Genomic DNA, 19,297 nt, shown 5'->3' with positions numbered 1-19,297 from the left:
CCTCGTGCCGGACACCACAGAACCACCTGCCGGACACACCGGAACCACCTGCCGGACATGCCGGAACCACCGGCTCGACCCGCCGGAACGACCGCTGGACATGCAAACTCACCTGCCGGCTACGCCGGAAACACTTGGCGAACACTCCGGAATCACCTGCCGGGCATGCCGGAACCACCTCTCAGATATGCCAGAACCACGTGCCAATGACCCCGGAAGCACCTGCCGAGCACGCCGGAACCACCTGCTCGACTCGCCAGAACCACCTGCCGGACACGCAAAAATCACCTGCCGGCTAGGCCACAACCAGTTGGGGAACACTTCGGAATCACCTGCCGGGCTTGCTGGAACCACCTGCCGGTCATGCCAAAATCACCTGCCAACTACGCCAGTACCACTTGGCGGACACTGTGGAAACACCTGTTGGGCCGGCCGGAACCACATCTCAGACGTGCCAGAACCATGTGCATGAGATGCTGGAACCACACCCTGAACAGACGGAAAACACCTGCCAGACCCGTCTGAACATCCTGCCGAGCACGCCGGAGCCACCTGCTCGACTCGCCGGAACCACCTACCTGACATGCCCAAATCACCAGCCGGGTATGCCAGAACCACTTGGCGGACACTCCGGAATCATCTGCTGGACATGCCGGAACCAGCTCTCAGACACACCAGAACCACGTGCCGGAGACGCCGGAAGCACCTGCCGAGCATGCCGGAGCCACCTGCTCGACTCGCCAGAAACACCTGCCGCACACGCCAAAATCACCTGCCGGGTACGCCAGAACCACCTGGCGGACACTCCGAAATCACCTGTCGCGCATGCCGGAACCACCTCTCAGACGTGCCGGAAGCACGTGCCGGACACGCCGGAATCACCTACCGGACAGACCGGAACCACCTGCCGAGCACGCCGGAGCCACCTGTTCGACTCGCTGGAACCACCTGCCGGACAGGCCAATATCAACTGCTGGCTATGCCAGAACCACCTGGGGACGGTCCGGAATCACCTGCCAGCCATGGCGGAACCACCTCTCAGACGTACCAGAACCACCTGCCGGAGAAGCTGGAAACACGTCCTGGACAGTCTGGAACCACCTGCCGGCCAAGCCTGAACCACCTGCCAAGCACAACGGAACAACCTGCCAGACACGCCAAAATCACCTGCGTGTTATGCCAGAACCACTTGGAGGACTCTCTGGGATGACCTGCCGGGCATGCCGGAACCACCTCTCAGACGTGCCAGAACCATGTGGCGGACAGTCCCGAATCACCTGTTGGGCATGCGCAACCACCTCTGAGACGTACCAGAACCACATGCCGTGCAGGCTGGAACCACTTACCGGACAGACCGGAATCACCTTTCGGGCATGCCGGAACCACCTGTCAGATGTGCCAGAAACACGTGCCGGAGACGCCGGAAGCACCTGCCAAGAACGTTGGAACCACCTGCTCAACTCGCCTGAACCACCTGCCGGACATGCCAAAATCACCTGCCGACTATGCCAGAACCACTTGGCGAACACTCCGGAATCACTTGCCGGGCATGCAGGAACCACCTCTCAGACATGCCAGAACCCCGTGCCAATGACCCCGGAAGCACCAGCCGAGCACGCCGGAACCACCTGCTCGACTCGCCAGAACCACCTGCCGATCACGCAAAAATCACCTGCCGGCTACGCCACAACCAGTTGGTGAACACTTTGGAATCACCTGCCAGGCTTGCTGGAACCACCTGCCAGTCATGCCAAAATCACCTGCCAACTACACCAGAACTGCTTGGCGGACACTGCGGAAACACCTGTCGGGCCGGCTGGAACCACATCTCAGACGTGCCAGAAACGTGTTCATGAGATGCTGGAACCACACCCCGAACAGACGGATACCACCTGCCAGAACCGCCTGAACCACCTGCCGAGCACGCCGGAACCACCTGCTCGACTCACCGGTACCACCTCCCTGACACGCCAAAATCACCTGCTGGGTATGCCAGAACCACTTGGCGGACACTCCGGAATCATCTGCCGGACATGCCGGAACCAGCTCCCAGACACACCAGAACCAAGTGCCGGAGACGCCGGAAGCACCTGCCGAGCATGCCGGAGCCACCTGCTCGACTCGCCAGAAACACCTGCCGGACACGCCAAAATCGCCTGCCGGGTATGCCAGAACCACCTGGCGGACACTACGGAATCACCTGCCGCGCATGCCGGAAGCACGTGCCAGACACGCCGCAAACACCTACCGGACAGACCGGAACCACCTGCCAAGAACACCGGAGCCACCTGTTCGACTCGCTGGAACCACCTGCCGGACAGGCCAATATCAACTGCTGGCTATGCCAGAACCACCTGGGGGACAGTCCGGGATCACCTGCCAGCCATGGCAGAACCACCTCTCAGACGTACCTGAACCACCTGCCGGAGAAGCTGGAAACACGTCCTGGACAGACTGGAACCACGTGACGGCCATGCCTGAACCACCTGCCGAGCACGGCGGAACCACCTGCCAGACCCACCAAAATCACCTGCGGGCTACGCCAGAACCACTTGGACGACTCTCCGAAATGACCTGCCGGGCATGTTGGAACCACCTCTCAGACGTGCCAGAAGCACGTGGCGGACAGTCCGGAATCACCTGTTGGGCATACGCAACCACCTCTGACACGTACCAGAACCACGTGCCGTGCACGCCGGAACCACCTACCGGACAGACCGGAATCAACTTTTGGGCATGCCGGAACCACCAGTCAGATGTGCCAGAAACACGTGCCGGAGACGCCGGAAGCACCTGCCGAGCACGTCGCAACCACCTGCTCAACTCGCCTGAACCACCTGCCGGACACACCAAAATCACCTGCCCGCTACACCAGCACCACTTCGGGGACAAGCCGGAATCACGTGAGGGGCATGCCGGCACAGCCTCTCAGACTGAACCTCGTGCCGGACACCACAGAACCACCTGCCGGACAGACCGGAACCACCTGCCGGACACGCCGGAACCACCGGCTTGACCCGCCGGAACGACCGCTGGACATGCAAACTCACCTGCCGGCTACGCCGGAAACACTTGGCGAACACTCCGGAATCACCTGCCGGGCATGCCGGAACCACCTCTCAGATATGCCAGAACCACGTGCCAATGACCCCCGAAGCACCTGACGAGCACGCCGGAACCACCTGCTCGACTCGCCAGAACCACCTGCCGGACACGCAAAAATCACCTGCCGGCTAGGCCACAACCAGTTGGGGAACACTTCGGAATCACCTGCCGGGCTTGCTGGAACCACCTGCCGGTCATGCCAAAATCACCTGCCAACTACGCCAGTACCACTTGGCGGACACTGTGGAAACACCTGTCGGGCCGGCCGGAACCACATCTCAGACGTGCCAGAACCATGTGCATGAGATGCTGGAACCACACCTCGAACAGACGGAAAACACCTGCCAGACCCGTCTGAACAACCTGCCGAGCACGCCGGAGCCACCTGCTCGACTCGCCGGAACCACCTACCTGACATGCCCAAATCACCAGCCGGGTATGCCAGAACCACTTGGCGGACACTCCGGAATCATCTGCTGGACATGCCGGAACCAGCTCTCAGACACACCAGAACCACGTGCCGGAGACGCCGGAAGCACCTGCCGAGCATGCCGGAGCCACCTGCTCGACTCGCCAGAAACACCTGCCGCACACGCCAAAATCACCTGCCGGGTACGCCAGAACCACCTGGCGGACACTCCGAAATCACCTGTCGCGCATGCCGGAACCACCTCTCAGACGTGCCGGAAGCACGTGCCGGACACGCCGGAATCACCTACCGGACAGACCGGAACCACCTGCCGAGCACGCCGGAGCCACCTTTTCGACTCGCTGGAACCACCTACCGGACAGGCCAATATCAACTGCTGGCTATGCCAGAACCACCTGGGGGACGGTCCGGAATCACCTGCCAGCCATGGCGGAACCACCTCTCAGACGTACCAGAACCACCTGCCGGAGAAGCTGGAAACACGTCCTGGACAGTCTGGAACCACCTGCCGGCCAAGCCTGAACCACCTGCCAAGCACAACGGAACAACCTGCCAGACACGCCAAAATCACCTGCGTGTTATGCCAGAACCACTTGGAGGACTCTCTGGGATGACCTGCCGGGCATGCCGGAACCACCTCTCACACGTGCCAGAACCATGTGGCGGACAGTCCGGAATCACCTGTTGGGCATGCGCAACCACCTCTGAGACGTACCAGAACCACATGCCGTGCAGGCTGGAACCACCTACCGGACAGACCGGAATCACCTTTCGGGCATGCCGGAACCACCTGTCAGATGTGCCAGAAACACGTGCCAGAGACGCCGGAAGCACCTGCCAAGCACGTTGGAACCACCTGCTCAACTCGCCTGAACCACCTGCCGGACATGCCAAAATCACCTGCCGACTATGCCAGAACCACTTGGCGAACACTCCGGAATCACTTGCCGGGCATGCAGGAACCACCTCTCAGACATGCCAGAACCCCGTGCCAATGACCCCGGAAGCACCAGCCGAGCACGCCGGAACCACCTGCTCGACTCGCCAGAACCACCTGCCGATCACGCAAAAATCACCTGCCGGCTACGCCACAACCAGTTGGTGAACACTTTGGAATCACCTGCCAGGCTTGCTGGAACCACCTGCCAGTCATGCCAAAATCACCTGCCAACTACGCCAGAACCGCTTGGCGGACACTGCGGAAACACCTGTCGGGCCGGCTGGAACCACATCTCAGACGTGCCAGAAACGTGTTCATGAGATGCTGGAACCACACCCCAAACAGACGGATACCACCGGCCAGAACCGCCTGAACCACCTGCCGAGCACGCCGGAACCACCTGCTCGACTCACCGGTACCACCTCCCTGACACGCCAAAATCACCTGCTGGGTATGCCAGAACCACTTGGAGGACACTCCGGAATCATCTGCCGGACATGCCGGAACCAGCTCCCAGACACACCAGAACCAAGTGCCGGAGACGCCGGAAGCACCTGCCGAGCATGCCGGAGCCACCTGCTCGACTCGCCAGAAACACCTGCCGGACACGCCAAAATCACCTGCCGGGTATGCCAGAACCACCTGGCGGACACTACGGAATCACCTGCCGCGCATGCCGGAAGCACGTGCCAGACACGCCGGAAACACCTACCGGACAGACCGGAACCACCTGCCAAGAACACCAGAGCCACCTGTTCGACTCGCTGGAACCACCTGCCGGACAGGCCCATATCAACTGCTGGCTATGCCAGAACCACCTGGGGGACAGTCCGGGATCACCTGCCAGCCATGGCAGAACCACCTCTCAGACGTACCTGAACCACCTGCCGGAGAAGCTGGAAACACGTCCTGGACAGACTGGAACCACGTGACGGCCATGCCTGAACCACCTGCCGAGCACGGCGGAACCACCTGCCAGACCCACCAAAATCACCTGCGGGCTACGCCAGAACCACTTGGACGACTCTCCGAAATGACCTGCCGGGCATGTTGGAACCACCTCTCAGACGTGCCAGAAGCACGTGGCGGACAGTCCGGAATCACCTGTTGGGCATACGCAACCACCTCTGACACGTACCAGAACCACGTGCCGTGCACGCCGGAACCACCTACCGGACAGACCGGAATCAACTTTTGGGCATGCCGGAACCACCAGTCAGATGTGCCAGAAACACGTGCCGGAGACGCCGGAAGCACCTGCCGAGCACGTCGCAACCACCTGCTCAACTTGCCTGAACCACCTGCCGGACACGCCAAAATCACCTGCCCGCTACACCAGCACCACTTCGGGGACAAGCCGGAATCACGTGAGGGGCATGCCGGCACAGCCTCTCAGACTGAACCTCGTGCCGGACACCACAGAACCACCTGCCGGACAGACCGGAACCACCTGCCGGACATGCTGGAACCACCGGCTCGACCCGCCGGAACGACCGCTGGACATGCAAACTCACCTGCCGGCTACGCCGGAAACACTTTGCGAACACTCCGGAATCACCTGCCGGGCATGCCGGAACCACCTCTCAGACGTGCCAGAACCATGTGGCGGACAGTCCGGAATCACCTGTTGGGCATGCGCAACCACCTCTGAGACGTACCATAACCACATGCCGTGCAGGCTGGAACCACCTACCGGACAGACCGGAATCACCTTTCGGGCATGCCGGAACCACCAGTCAGATGTGCCAGAAACACGTGCCGGAGACGCCGGAAGCACCTGCCAAGCACGTTGGAACCACCTGCTCAACTCGCCTGAACCACCTGCCGGACATGCCAAAATCACCTGCCGACTATGCCAGAACCACTTGGCGAACACTCCGGAATCACTTGCCGGGCATGCAGGAACCACCTCTCAGACATGCCAGAACCCCGTGCCAATGACCCCGGAAGCACCAGCCGAGCACGCCGGAACCACCTGCTCGACTCGCCAGAACCCCCTCCGATCACGCAAAAATCACCTGCCGGCTACGCCACAACCAGTTGGTGAACACTTTGGAATCACCTGCCAGGCTTGCTGGAACCACCTGCCAGTCATGCCAAAATCACCTGCCAACTACGCCAGAACCGCTTGGCGGACACTGCGGAAACACCTGTCGGGCCGGCTGGAACCACATCTCAGACGTGCCAGAAACGTGTTCATGAGATGCGGGAACCACACCCCGAACAGACGGATACCACCTGCCAGAACCGCCTGAACCACCTGCTGAGCACGCCGGAACCACCTGCTCGACTCACCGGTACCACCTCCCTGACACGCCAAAATCACCTGCTGGGTATGCCAGAACCACTTGGCGGACACTCCGGAATCATCTGCCGGACATGCCGGAACCAGCTCTCAGACACACCAGAACCAAGTGCCGGAGACGCCGGAAGCACCTGCCGAGCATGCCGGAGCCACCTGCTCGACTCGCCAGAAACACCTGCCGGACACGCCAAAATCACCTGCCGGGTACGCCAGAACCACCTGGCGGACACTCCGAAATCACCTGCCGCGCATGCCGGAAGCACGTGCCAGACACGCCGGAAACACCTACCGGACAGACCGGAACCACCTGCCAAGAACGCCGGAGCCACCTGTTCGACTCGCTGGAACCACCTGCCGGACAGGCCAATATCAACTGCTGGCTATGCCAGAACCATCTGGGGTACGGTCCGGGATCACCTGCCAGCCATGGCGGAACCACCTCTCAGACGTACCTGAACCACCTGCCGGAGAAGCTGGAAACACGTCCTGGACAGCCTGGAACCACGTGACGGCCATGCCTGAACCACCTGCCGAGCACGGCGGAACCACCTGCCAGACACACCAAAATCACCTGCGGGCTACGCCAGAACCACTTGGACGACTCTCCGAAATGACCTGCCGGGCATGTTGGAACCACCTCTCAGACGTGCCAGAAGCACGTGGCGGACAGTCCGGAATCACCTGTTGGGCATACGCAACCACCTCTGACACGTACCAGAACCACGTGCCGTGCACGCCGGAACCACCTACCGGACAGACCGGAATCAACTTTTGGGCATGCCAGAACCACCAGTCAGATGTGCCAGAAACACGTGCCGGAGACGCCGGAAGCACCTGCCGAGCACGTCGCAACCACCTGCTCAACTCGCCTGAACCACCTGCCGGACACGCCAAAATCACCTGCCCGCTACACCAGCACCACTTCGGGGACAAGCCGGAATCACGTGAGGGGCATGCCGGCACAGCCTCTCAGACTGAACCTCGTGCCGGACACCACAGAACCACCTGCCGGACAGACCGGAACCACCTGCCGGACACGCCGGAACCACCGGCTCGACCCGCCGGAACGACCGCTGGACATGCAAACTCACCTGCCGGCTACGCCGGAAACACTTGGCGAACACTCCGGAATCACCTGCCGGGCATGCCGGAACCACCTCTCAGATATGCCAGAACCACGTGCCAATGACCCCGGAAGCACCTGCCGAGCACGCCGGAACCACCTGCTCGACTCGCCAGAACCACCTGCCGGACACGCAAAAATCACCTGCCGGCTAGGCCACAACCAGTTGGGGAACACTTCGGAATCACCTGCCGGGCTTGCTGGAACCACCTGCCGGTCATGCCAAAATCACCTGCCAACTACGCCAGTACCACTTGGCGGACACTGTGGAAACACCTGTCGGGCCGGCCGGAACCACATCTCAGACGTGCCAGAACCATGTGCATGAGATGCTGGAACCACACCCCGAACAGACGGAAAACACCTGCCAGACCCGTCTGAACAACCTGCCGAGCACGCCGGAGCCACCTGCTCGACTCGCCGGAACCACCTACCTGACATGCCCAAATCACCAGCCGGGTATGCCAGAACCACTTGGCGGACACTCCGGAATCATCTGCTGGACATGCCGGAACCAGCTCTCAGACACACCAGAACCACGTGCCGGAGACGCCGGAAGCACCTGCCGAGCATGCCGGAGCCACCTGCTCGACTCGCCAGAAACACCTGCCGCACACGCCAAAATCACCTGCCGGGTACGCCAGAACCACCTGGCGGACACTCCGAAATCACCTGTCGCGCATGCCGGAACCACCTCTCAGACGTGCCGGAAGCACGTGCCGGACATGCCGGAATCACCTACCGGACAGACCGGAACCACCTGCCGAGCACGCCGGAGCCACCTGTTCGACTCGCTGGAACCACCTGCCGGACAGGCCAATATCAACTGCTGGCTATGCCAGAACCACCTGGGGACGGTCCGGAATCACCTGCCAGCCATGGCGGAACCACCTCTCAGACGTACCAGAACCACCTGCCGGAGAAGCTGGAAACACGTCCTGGACAGTCTGGAACCACCTGCCGGCCAAGCCTGAACCACCTGCCAAGCACAACGGAACAACCTGCCAGACACGCCAAAATCACCTGCGTGTTATGCCAGAACCACTTGGAGGACTCTCTGGGATGACCTGCCGGGCATGCCGGAACCACCTCTCAGACGTGCCAGAACCATGTGGCGGACAGTCCGGAATCACCTGTTGGGCATGCGCAACCACCTCTGAGACGTACCAGAACCACATGCCGTGCAGGCTGGAACCACCTACCGGACAGACCGGAATCACCTTTCGGGCATGCCGGAACCACCTGTCAGATGTGCCAGAAACACGTGCCGGAGACGCCGGAAGCACCTGCCAAGCACGTTGGAACCACCTGCTCAACTCGCCTGAACCACCTGCCGGACATGCCAAAATCACCTGCCGACTATGCCAGAACCACTTGGCGAACACTCCGGAATCACTTGCCGGGCATGCAGGAACCACCTCTCAGACATGCCAGAACCCCGTGCCAATGACCCCGGAAGCACCAGCCGAGCACGCCGGAACCACCTGCTCGACTCGCCAGAACCACCTGCCGATCACGCAAAAATCACCTGCCGGCTACGCCACAACCAGTTGGTGAACACTTTGGAATCACCTGCCAGGCTTGCTGGAACCACCTGCCAGTCATGCCAAAATCACCTGCCAACTACGCCAGAACCACTTGGCGGACACTGCGGAAACACCTGTCGGGCCGGCTGGAACCACATCTCAGACGTGCCAGAAACGTGTTCATGAGATGCTGGAACCACACCCCGAACAGACGGATACCACCTGCCAGAACCGCCTGAACCACCTGCAGAGCACGCCGGAACCACCTGCTCGACTCACCGGTACCACCTCCCTGACACGCCAAAATCACCTGCTGGGTATGCCAGAACCACTTGGAGGACACTCCGGAATCATCTGCCGGACATGCCGGAACCAGCTCCCAGACACACCAGAACCAAGTGCCGGAGACGCCGGAAGCACCTGCCGAGCATGCCGGAGCCACCTGCTCGACTCGCCAGAAACACCTGCCGCACACGCCAAAATCACCTGCCGGGTATGCCAGAACCACCTGGCGGACACTACGGAATCACCTGCCGCGCATGCCGGAAGCACGTGCCAGACACGCCGCAAACACCTACCGGACAGACCGGAACCACCTGCCAAGAACACCGGAGCCACCTGTTCGACTCGCTGGAACCACCTGCCGGACAGGCCAATATCAACTGCTGGATATGCCAGAACCACCTGGGGGACGGTCTGGAATCACCTGCCAGCCATGGCGGAACCACCTCTCAGACGTACCAGAACCACCTGCCGGAGAAGCTGGAAACACGTCCTGGACAGTCTGGAACCACCTGCCGGCCAAGCCTGAACCACCTGCCAAGCACAACGGAACAACCTGCCAGACACGCCAAAATCACCTGCGTGTTATGCCAGAACCACTTGGAGGACTCTCTGGGATGACCTGCCGGGCATGCCGGAACCACCTCTCAGACGTGCCAGAACCATGTAGCGGACAGTCCGGAATCACCTGTTGGGCATGCGCAACCACCTGTGAGACGTACCAGAACCACATGCCGTGCAGGCTGGAACCACCTACCGGACAGACCGGAATCACCTTTCGGGCATGCCGGAACCACCTGTCAGATGTGCCAGAAACACGTGCCGGAGACGCCGGAAGCACCTGCCAAGCACGTTGGAACCACCTGCTCAACTCGCCTGAACCACCTGCCGGACATGCCAAAATCACCTGCCGACTATGCCAGAACCACTTGGCGAACACTCCGGAATCACTTGCCGGGCATGCAGGAACCACCTCTCAGACATGCCAGAACCCCGTGCCAATGACCCCGGAAGCACCAGCCGAGCACGCCGGAACCACCTGCTCGACTCGCCAGAACCACCTGCCGATCACGCAAAAATCACCTGCCGGCTACGCCACAACCAGTTGGTGAACACTTTGGAATCACCTGCCAGGCTTGCTGGAACCACCTGCCAGTCATGCCAAAATCACCTGCCAACTACGCCAGAACCGCTTGGCGGACACTGCGGAAACACCTGTCGGGCCGGCTGGAACCACATCTCAGACGTGCCAGAAACGTGTTCATGAGATGCTGGAACCACACCCCGAACAGACGGATACCACCGGCCAGAACCGCCTGAACCACCTGCCGAGCACGCCGGAACCACCTGCTCGACTCACCGGTACCACCTCCCTGACACGCCAAAATCACCTGCTGGGTATGCCAGAACCACTTGGCGGACACTCCGGAATCATCTGCCGGACATGCCGGAACCAGCTCCCAGACACACCAGAACCAAGTGCCGGAGACGCCGGAAGCACCTGCCGAGCATGCCGGAGCCACCTGCTGGACTCGCCAGAAACACCTGCCGGACACGCCAAAATCACCTGCCGGGTATGCCAGAACCACCTGGCGGACACTACGGAATCACCTGCCGCGCATGCCGGAAGCACGTGCCAGATACGCCGGAAACACCTACCGGACAGACCGGAACCACCTGCCAAGAACACCGGAGCCACCTGTTCGACTCGCTGGAACCACCTGCCGGACAGGCCAATATCAACTGCTGGCTATGCCAGAACCACCTGGGGGACAGTCCGGGATCACCTGCCAGCCATGGCAGAACCACCTCTCAGACGTACCTGAACCACCTGCCGGAGAAGCTGGAAACACGTCCTGGACAGACTGGAACCACGTGACGGCCATGCCTGAACCACCTGCCGAGCACGGCGGAACCACCTGCCAGACACACCAAAATCACCTGCGGGCTACGCCAGAACCACTTGGACGACTCTCCGAAATGACCTGCCGGGCATGTTGGAACCACCTCTCAGACGTGCCAGAAGCACGTGGCGGACAGTCCGGAATCACCTGTTGGGCATACGCAACCACCTCTGACACGTACCAGAACCACGTGCCGTGCACGCCGGAACCACCTACCGGACAGACCGGAATCAACTTTTGGGCATGCCGGAACCACCAGTCAGATGTGCCAGAAACACGTGCCGGAGACGCCGGAAGCACCTGCCGAGCACGTCGAAACCACCTGCTCAACTCGCCTGAACCACCTGCCGGACACGCCAAAATCACCTGCCCGCTACACCAGCACCACTTCGGGGACAAGCCGGAATCACGTGAGGGGCATGCCGGCACAGCCTCTCAGACTGAACCTCGTGCCGGACACCACAGAACCACCTGCCGGACAGACCGGAACCACCTGCCGGACACGCCGGAACCACCGGCTCGACCCGCCGGAACGACCGCTGGACATGCAAACTCACCTGCCGGCTACGCCGGAAACACTTGGCGAACACTCCGGAATCACCTGCCGGGCATGCCGGAACCACCTCTCAGATATGCCAGAACCACGTGCCAATGACCCCGGAAGCACCTGCCGAGCACGCCGGAACCACCTGCTCGACTCGCCAGAACCACCTGCCGGACACGCAAAAATCACCTGCCGGCTAGGCCACAACCAGTTGGGGAACACTTCGGAATCACCTGCCGGGCTTGCTGGAACCACCTGCCGGTCATGCCAAAATCACCTGCCAACTACGCCAGTACCACTTGGCGGACACTGTGGAAACACCTGTCGGGCCGGCCGGAACCACATCTCAGACGTGCCAGAACCATGTGCATGAGATGCTGGAACCACACCCCGAACAGACGGAAAACACCTGCCAGACCCGTCTGAACAACCTGCCGAGCACGCCGGAGCCACCTGCTCGACTCGCCGGAACCACCTACCTGACATGCCCAAATCACCAGCCGGGTATGCCAGAACCACTTGGCGGACACTCCGGAATCATCTGCTGGACATGCCGGAACCAGCTCTCAGACACACCAGAACCACGTGCCGGAGACGCCGGAAGCACCTGCCGAGCATGCCGGAGCCACCTGCTCGACTCGCCAGAAACACCTGCCGGACACGCCAAAATCACCTGCCGGGTACGCCAGAACCACCTGGCGGACACTCCGAAATCACCTGTCGCGCATGCCGGAACCACCTCTCAGACGTGCCGGAAGCACGTGCCGGACACGCCGGAATCACCTACCGGACAGACCGGAACCACCTGCCGAGCACGCCGGAGCCACCTTTTCGACTCGCTGGAACCACCTACCGGACAGGCCAATATCAACTGCTGGCTATGCCAGAACCACCTGGGGGACGGTCCGGAATCACCTGCCAGCCATGGCGGAACCACCTCTCAGACGTACCAGAACCACCTGCCGGAGAAGCTGGAAACACGTCCTGGACAGTCTGGAACCACCTGCCGGCCAAGCCTGAACCACCTGCCAAGCACAACGGAACAACCTGCCAGACACGCCAAAATCACCTGCGTGTTATGCCAGAACCACTTGGAGGACTCTCTGGGATGACCTGCCGGGCATGCCGGAACCACCTCTCACACGTGCCAGAACCATGTGGCGGACAGTCCGGAATCACCTGTTGGGCATGCGCAACCACCTCTGAGACGTACCAGAACCACATGCCGTGCAGGCTGGAACCACCTACCGGACAGACCGGAATCACCTTTCGGGCATGCCGGAACCACCTGTCAGATGTGCCAGAAACACGTGCCAGAGACGCCGGAAGCACCTGCCAAGCACGTTGGAACCACCTGCTCAACTCGCCTGAACCACCTGCCGGACATGCCAAAATCACCTGCCGACTATGCCAGAACCACTTGGCGAACACTCCGGAATCACTTGCCGGGCATGCAGGAACCACCTCTCAGACATGCCAGAACCCCGTGCCAATGACCCCGGAAGCACCAGCCGAGCACGCCGGAACCACCTGCTCGACTCGCCAGAACCACCTGCCGATCACGCAAAAATCACCTGCCGGCTACGCCACAACCAGTTGGTGAACACTTTGGAATCACCTGCCAGGCTTGCTGGAACCACCTGCCAGTCATGCCAAAATCACCTGCCAACTACGCCAGAACCGCTTGGCGGACACTGCGGAAACACCTGTCGGGCCGGCTGGAACCACATCTCAGACGTGCCAGAAACGTGTTCATGAGATGCTGGAACCACACCCCAAACAGACGGATACCACCGGCCAGAACCGCCTGAACCACCTGCCGAGCACGCCGGAACCACCTGCTCGACTCACCGGTACCACCTCCCTGACACGCCAAAATCACCTGCTGGGTATGCCAGAACCACTTGGAGGACACTCCGGAATCATCTGCCGGACATGCCGGAACCAGCTCCCAGACACACCAGAACCAAGTGCCGGAGACGCCGGAAGCACCTGCCGAGCATGCCGGAGCCACCTGCTCGACTCGCCAGAAACACCTGCCGGACACGCCAAAATCACCTGCCGGGTATGCCAGAACCACCTGGCGGACACTACGGAATCACCTGCCGCGCATGCCGGAAGCACGTGCCAGACACGCCGGAAACACCTACCGGACAGACCGGAACCACCTGCCAAGAACACCAGAGCCACCTGTTCGACTCGCTGGAACCACCTGCCGGACAGGCCCATATCAACTGCTGGCTATGCCAGAACCACCTGGGGGACAGTCCGGGATCACCTGCCAGCCATGGCAGAACCACCTCTCAGACGTACCTGAACCACCTGCCGGAGAAGCTGGAAACACGTCCTGGACAGACTGGAACCACGTGACGGCCATGCCTGAACCACCTGCCGAGCACGGCGGAACCACCTGCCAGACCCACCAAAATCACCTGCGGGCTACGCCAGAACCACTTGGACGACTCTCCGAAATGACCTGCCGGGCATGTTGGAACCACCTCTCAGACGTGCCAGAAGCACGTGGCGGACAGTCCGGAATCACCTGTTGGGCATACGCAACCACCTCTGACACGTACCAGAACCACGTGCCGTGCACGCCGGAACCACCTACCGGACAGACCGGAATCAACTTTTGGGCATGCCGGAACCACCAGTCAGATGTGCCAGAAACACGTGCCGGAGACGCCGGAAGCACCTGCCGAGCACGTCGCAACCACCTGCTCAACTTGCCTGAACCACCTGCCGGACACGCCAAAATCACCTGCCCGCTACACCAGCACCACTTCGGGGACAAGCCGGAATCACGTGAGGGGCATGCCGGCACAGCCTCTCAGACTGAACCTCGTGCCGGACACCACAGAACCACCTGCCGGACAGACCGGAACCACCTGCCGGACATGCTGGAACCACCGGCTCGACCCGCCGGAACGACCGCTGGACATGCAAACTCACCTGCCGGCTACGCCGGAAACACTTTGCGAACACTCCGGAATCACCTGCCGGGCATGCCGGAACCACCTCTCAGACGTGCCAGAACCATGTGGCGGACAGTCCGGAATCACCTGTTGGGCATGCGCAACCACCTCTGAGACGTACCATAACCACATGCCGTGCAGGCTGGAACCACCTACCGGACAGACCGGAATCACCTTTCGGGCATGCCGGAACCACCAGTCAGATGTGCCAGAAACACGTGCCGGAGACGCCGGAAGCACCTGCCAAGCACGTTGGAACCACCTGCTCAACTCGCCTGAACCACCTGCCGGACATGCCAAAATCACCTGCCGACTATGCCAGAACCACTTGGCGAACACTCCGGAATCACTTGCCGGGCATGCAGGAACCACCTCTCAGACATGCCAGAACCCCGTGCCAATGACCCCGGAAGCACCAGCCGAGCACGCCGGAACCACCTGCTCGACTCGCCAGAACCCCCTCCGATCACGCAAAAATCACCTGCCGGCTACGCCACAACCAGTTGGTGAACACTTTGGAATCACCTGCCAGGCTTGCTGGAACCACCTGCCAGTCATGCCAAAATCACCTGCCAACTACGCCAGAACCGCTTGGCGGACACTGCGGAAACACCTGTCGGGCCGGCTGGAACCACATCTCAGACGTGCCAGAAACGTGTTCATGAGATGCGGGAACCACACCCCGAACAGACGGATACCACCTGCCAGAACCGCCTGAACCACCTGCTGAGCACGCCGGAACCACCTGCTCGACTCACCGGTACCACCTCCCTGACACGCCAAAATCACCTGCTGGGTATGCCAGAACCACTTGGCGGACACTCCGGAATCATCTGCCGGACATGCCGGAACCAGCTCTCAGACACACCAGAACCAAGTGCCGGAGACGCCGGAAGCACCTGCCGAGCATGCCGGAGCCACCTGCTCGACTCGCCAGAAACACCTGCCGGACACGCCAAAATCACCTGCCGGGTACGCCAGAACCACCTGGCGGACACTCCGAAATCACCTGCCGCGCATGCCGGAAGCACGTGCCAGACACGCCGGAAACACCTACCGGACAGACCGGAACCACCTGCCAAGAACGCCGGAGCCACCTGTTCGACTCGCTGGAACCACCTGCCGGACAGGCCAATATCAACTGCTGGCTATGCCAGAACCATCTGGGGTACGGTCCGGGATCACCTGCCAGCCATGGCGGAACCACCTCTCAGACGTACCTGAACCACCTGCCGGAGAAGCTGGAAACACGTCCTGGACAGCCTGGAACCACGTGACGGCCATGCCTGAACCACCTGCCGAGCACGGCGGAACCACCTGCCAGACACACCAAAATCACCTGCGGGCTACGCCAGAACCACTTGGACGACTCTCCGAAATGACCTGCCGGGCATGTTGGAACCACCTCTCAGACGTGCCAGAAGCACGTGGCGGACAGTCCGGAATCACCTGTTGGGCATACGCAACCACCTCTGACACGTACCAGAACCACGTGCCGTGCACGCCGGAACCACCTACCGGACAGACCGGAATCAACTTTTGGGCATGCCAGAACCACAAGTCAGATGTGCCAGAAACACGTGCCGGAGACGCCGGAAGCACCTGCCGAGCACGTCGCAACCACCTGCTCAACTCGCCTGAACCACCTGCCGGACACGCCAAAATCACCTGCCCGCTACACCAGCACCACTTCGGGGACAAGCCGGAATCACGTGAGGGGCATGCCGGCACAGCCTCTCAGACTGAACCTCGTGCCGGACACCACAGAACCACCTGCCGGACAGACCGGAACCACCTGCCGGACACGCCGGAACCACCGGCTCGACCCGCCGGAACGACCGCTGGACATGCAAACTCACCTGCCGGCTACGCCGGAAACACTTGGCGAACACTCCGGAATCACCTGCCGGGCATGCCGGAACCACCTCTCAGATATGCCAGAACCACGTGCCAATGACCCCGGAAGCACCTGCCGAGCACGCCGGAACCACCTGCTCGACTCGCCAGAACCACCTGCCGGACACGCAAAAATCACCTGCCGGCTAGGCCACAACCAGTTGGGGAACACTTCGGAATCACCTGCCGGGCTTGCTGGAACCACCTGCCGGTCATGCCAAAATCACCTGCCAACTACGCCAGTACCACTTGGCGGACACTGTGGAAACACCTGTCGGGCCGGCCGGAACCACATCTCAGACGTGCCAGAACCATGTGCATGAGATGCTGGAACTACACCCCGAACAGACGGAAAACACCTGCCAGACCCGTCTGAACAACCTGCCGAGCACGCCGGAGCCACCTGCTCGACTCGCCGGAACCACCTACCTGACATGCCCAAATCACCAGCCGGGTATGCCAGAACCACTTGGCGGACACTCCGGAATCATCTGCTGGACATGCCGGAACCAGCTCTCAGACACACCAGAACCACGTGCCGGAGACGCCGGAAGCACCTGCCGAGCATGCCGGAGCCACCTGCTCGACTCGCCAGAAACACCTGCCGCACACGCCAAAATCACCTGCCGGGTACGCCAGAACCACCTGGCGGACACTCCGAAATCACCTGTCGCGCATGCCGGAACCACCTCTCAGACGTGCCGGAAGCACGTGCCGGACATGCCGGAATCACCTACCGGACAGACCGGAACCACCTGCCGAGCACGCCGGAGCCACCTGTTCGACTCGCTGGAACCACCTGCCGGACAGGCCAATATCAACTGCTGGCTATGCCAGAACCACCTGGGGACGGTCCGGAATCACCTGCCAGCCATGGCGGAACCACCTCTCAGACGTACCAGAACCACCTGCCGGAGAAGCTGGAAACACGTCCTGGACAGTCTGGAACCACCTGCCGGCCAAGCCTGAACCACCTGCCAAGCACAACGGAACAACCTGCCAGACACGCCAAAATCACCTGCGTGTTATGCCAGAACCACTTGGAGGACTCTCTGGGATGACCTGCCGGGCATGCCGGAACCACCTCTCAGACGTGCCAGAACCATGTGGCGGACAGTCCGGAATCACCTGTTGGGCATGCGCAACCACCTCTGAGACGTACCAGAACCACATGCCGTGCAGGCTGGAACCACCTACCGGACAGACCGGAATCACCTTTCGGGCATGCCGGAACCACCTGTCAGATGTGCCAGAAACACGTGCCGGAGACGCCGGAAGCACCTGCCAAGCACGTTGGAACCACCTGCTCAACTCGCCTGAACCACCTGCCGGACATGCCAAAATCACCTGCCGACTATGCCAGAACCACTTGGCGAACACTCCGGAATCACTTGCCGGGCATGCAGGAACCACCTCTCAGACATGCCAGAACCCCGTGCCAATGACCCCGGAAGCACCAGCCGAGCACGCCGGAACCACCTGCTCGACTCGCCAGAACCACCTGCCGATCACGCAAAAATCACCTGCCGGCTACGCCACAACCAGTTGGTGAACACTTTGGAATCACCTGCCAGGCTTGCTGGAACCACCTGCCAGTCATGCCAAAATCACCTGCCAACTACGCCAGAACCACTTGGCGGACACTGCGGAAACACCTGTCGGGCCGGCTGGAACCACATCTCAGACGTGCCAGAAACGTGTTCATGAGATGCTGGAACCACACCCCGAACAGACGGATACCACCTGCCAGAACCGCCTGAACCACCTGCAGAGCACGCCGGAACCACCTGCTCGACTCACCGGTACCACCTCCCTGACTCGCCAAAATCACCTGCTGGGTATGCCAGAACCACTTGGAGGACACTCCGGAATCATCTGCCGGACATGCCGGAACCAGCTCCCAGACACACCAGAACCAAGTGCCGGAGACGCCGGAAGCACCTGCCGAGCATGCCGGAGCCACCTGCTCGACTCGCCAGAAACACCTGCCGGACACGCCAAAATCACCTGCCGGGTATGCCAGAACCACCTGGCGGACACTACGGAATCACCTGCCGCGCATGCCGGAAGCACGTGCCGGACACGCCGCAAACACCTACCGGACAGACCGGAACCACCTGCCAAGAACACCGGAGCCACCTGTTCGACTCGCTGGAACCACCTGCCGGACAGGCCAATATCAACTGCTGGCTATGCCAGAACCACCTGGGGGACAGTCCGGGATCACCTGCCAGCCATGGCAGAACCACCTCTCAGACGTACCTGAA

This window comes from Equus caballus, chromosome 17 (genome assembly GCF_041296265.1).
Source record: "Equus caballus isolate H_3958 breed thoroughbred chromosome 17, TB-T2T, whole genome shotgun sequence".
In the NCBI taxonomy this organism is placed as follows: domain Eukaryota; kingdom Metazoa; phylum Chordata; class Mammalia; order Perissodactyla; family Equidae; genus Equus; species Equus caballus.
Note: the sequence above shows the minus strand (reverse complement) of the source record.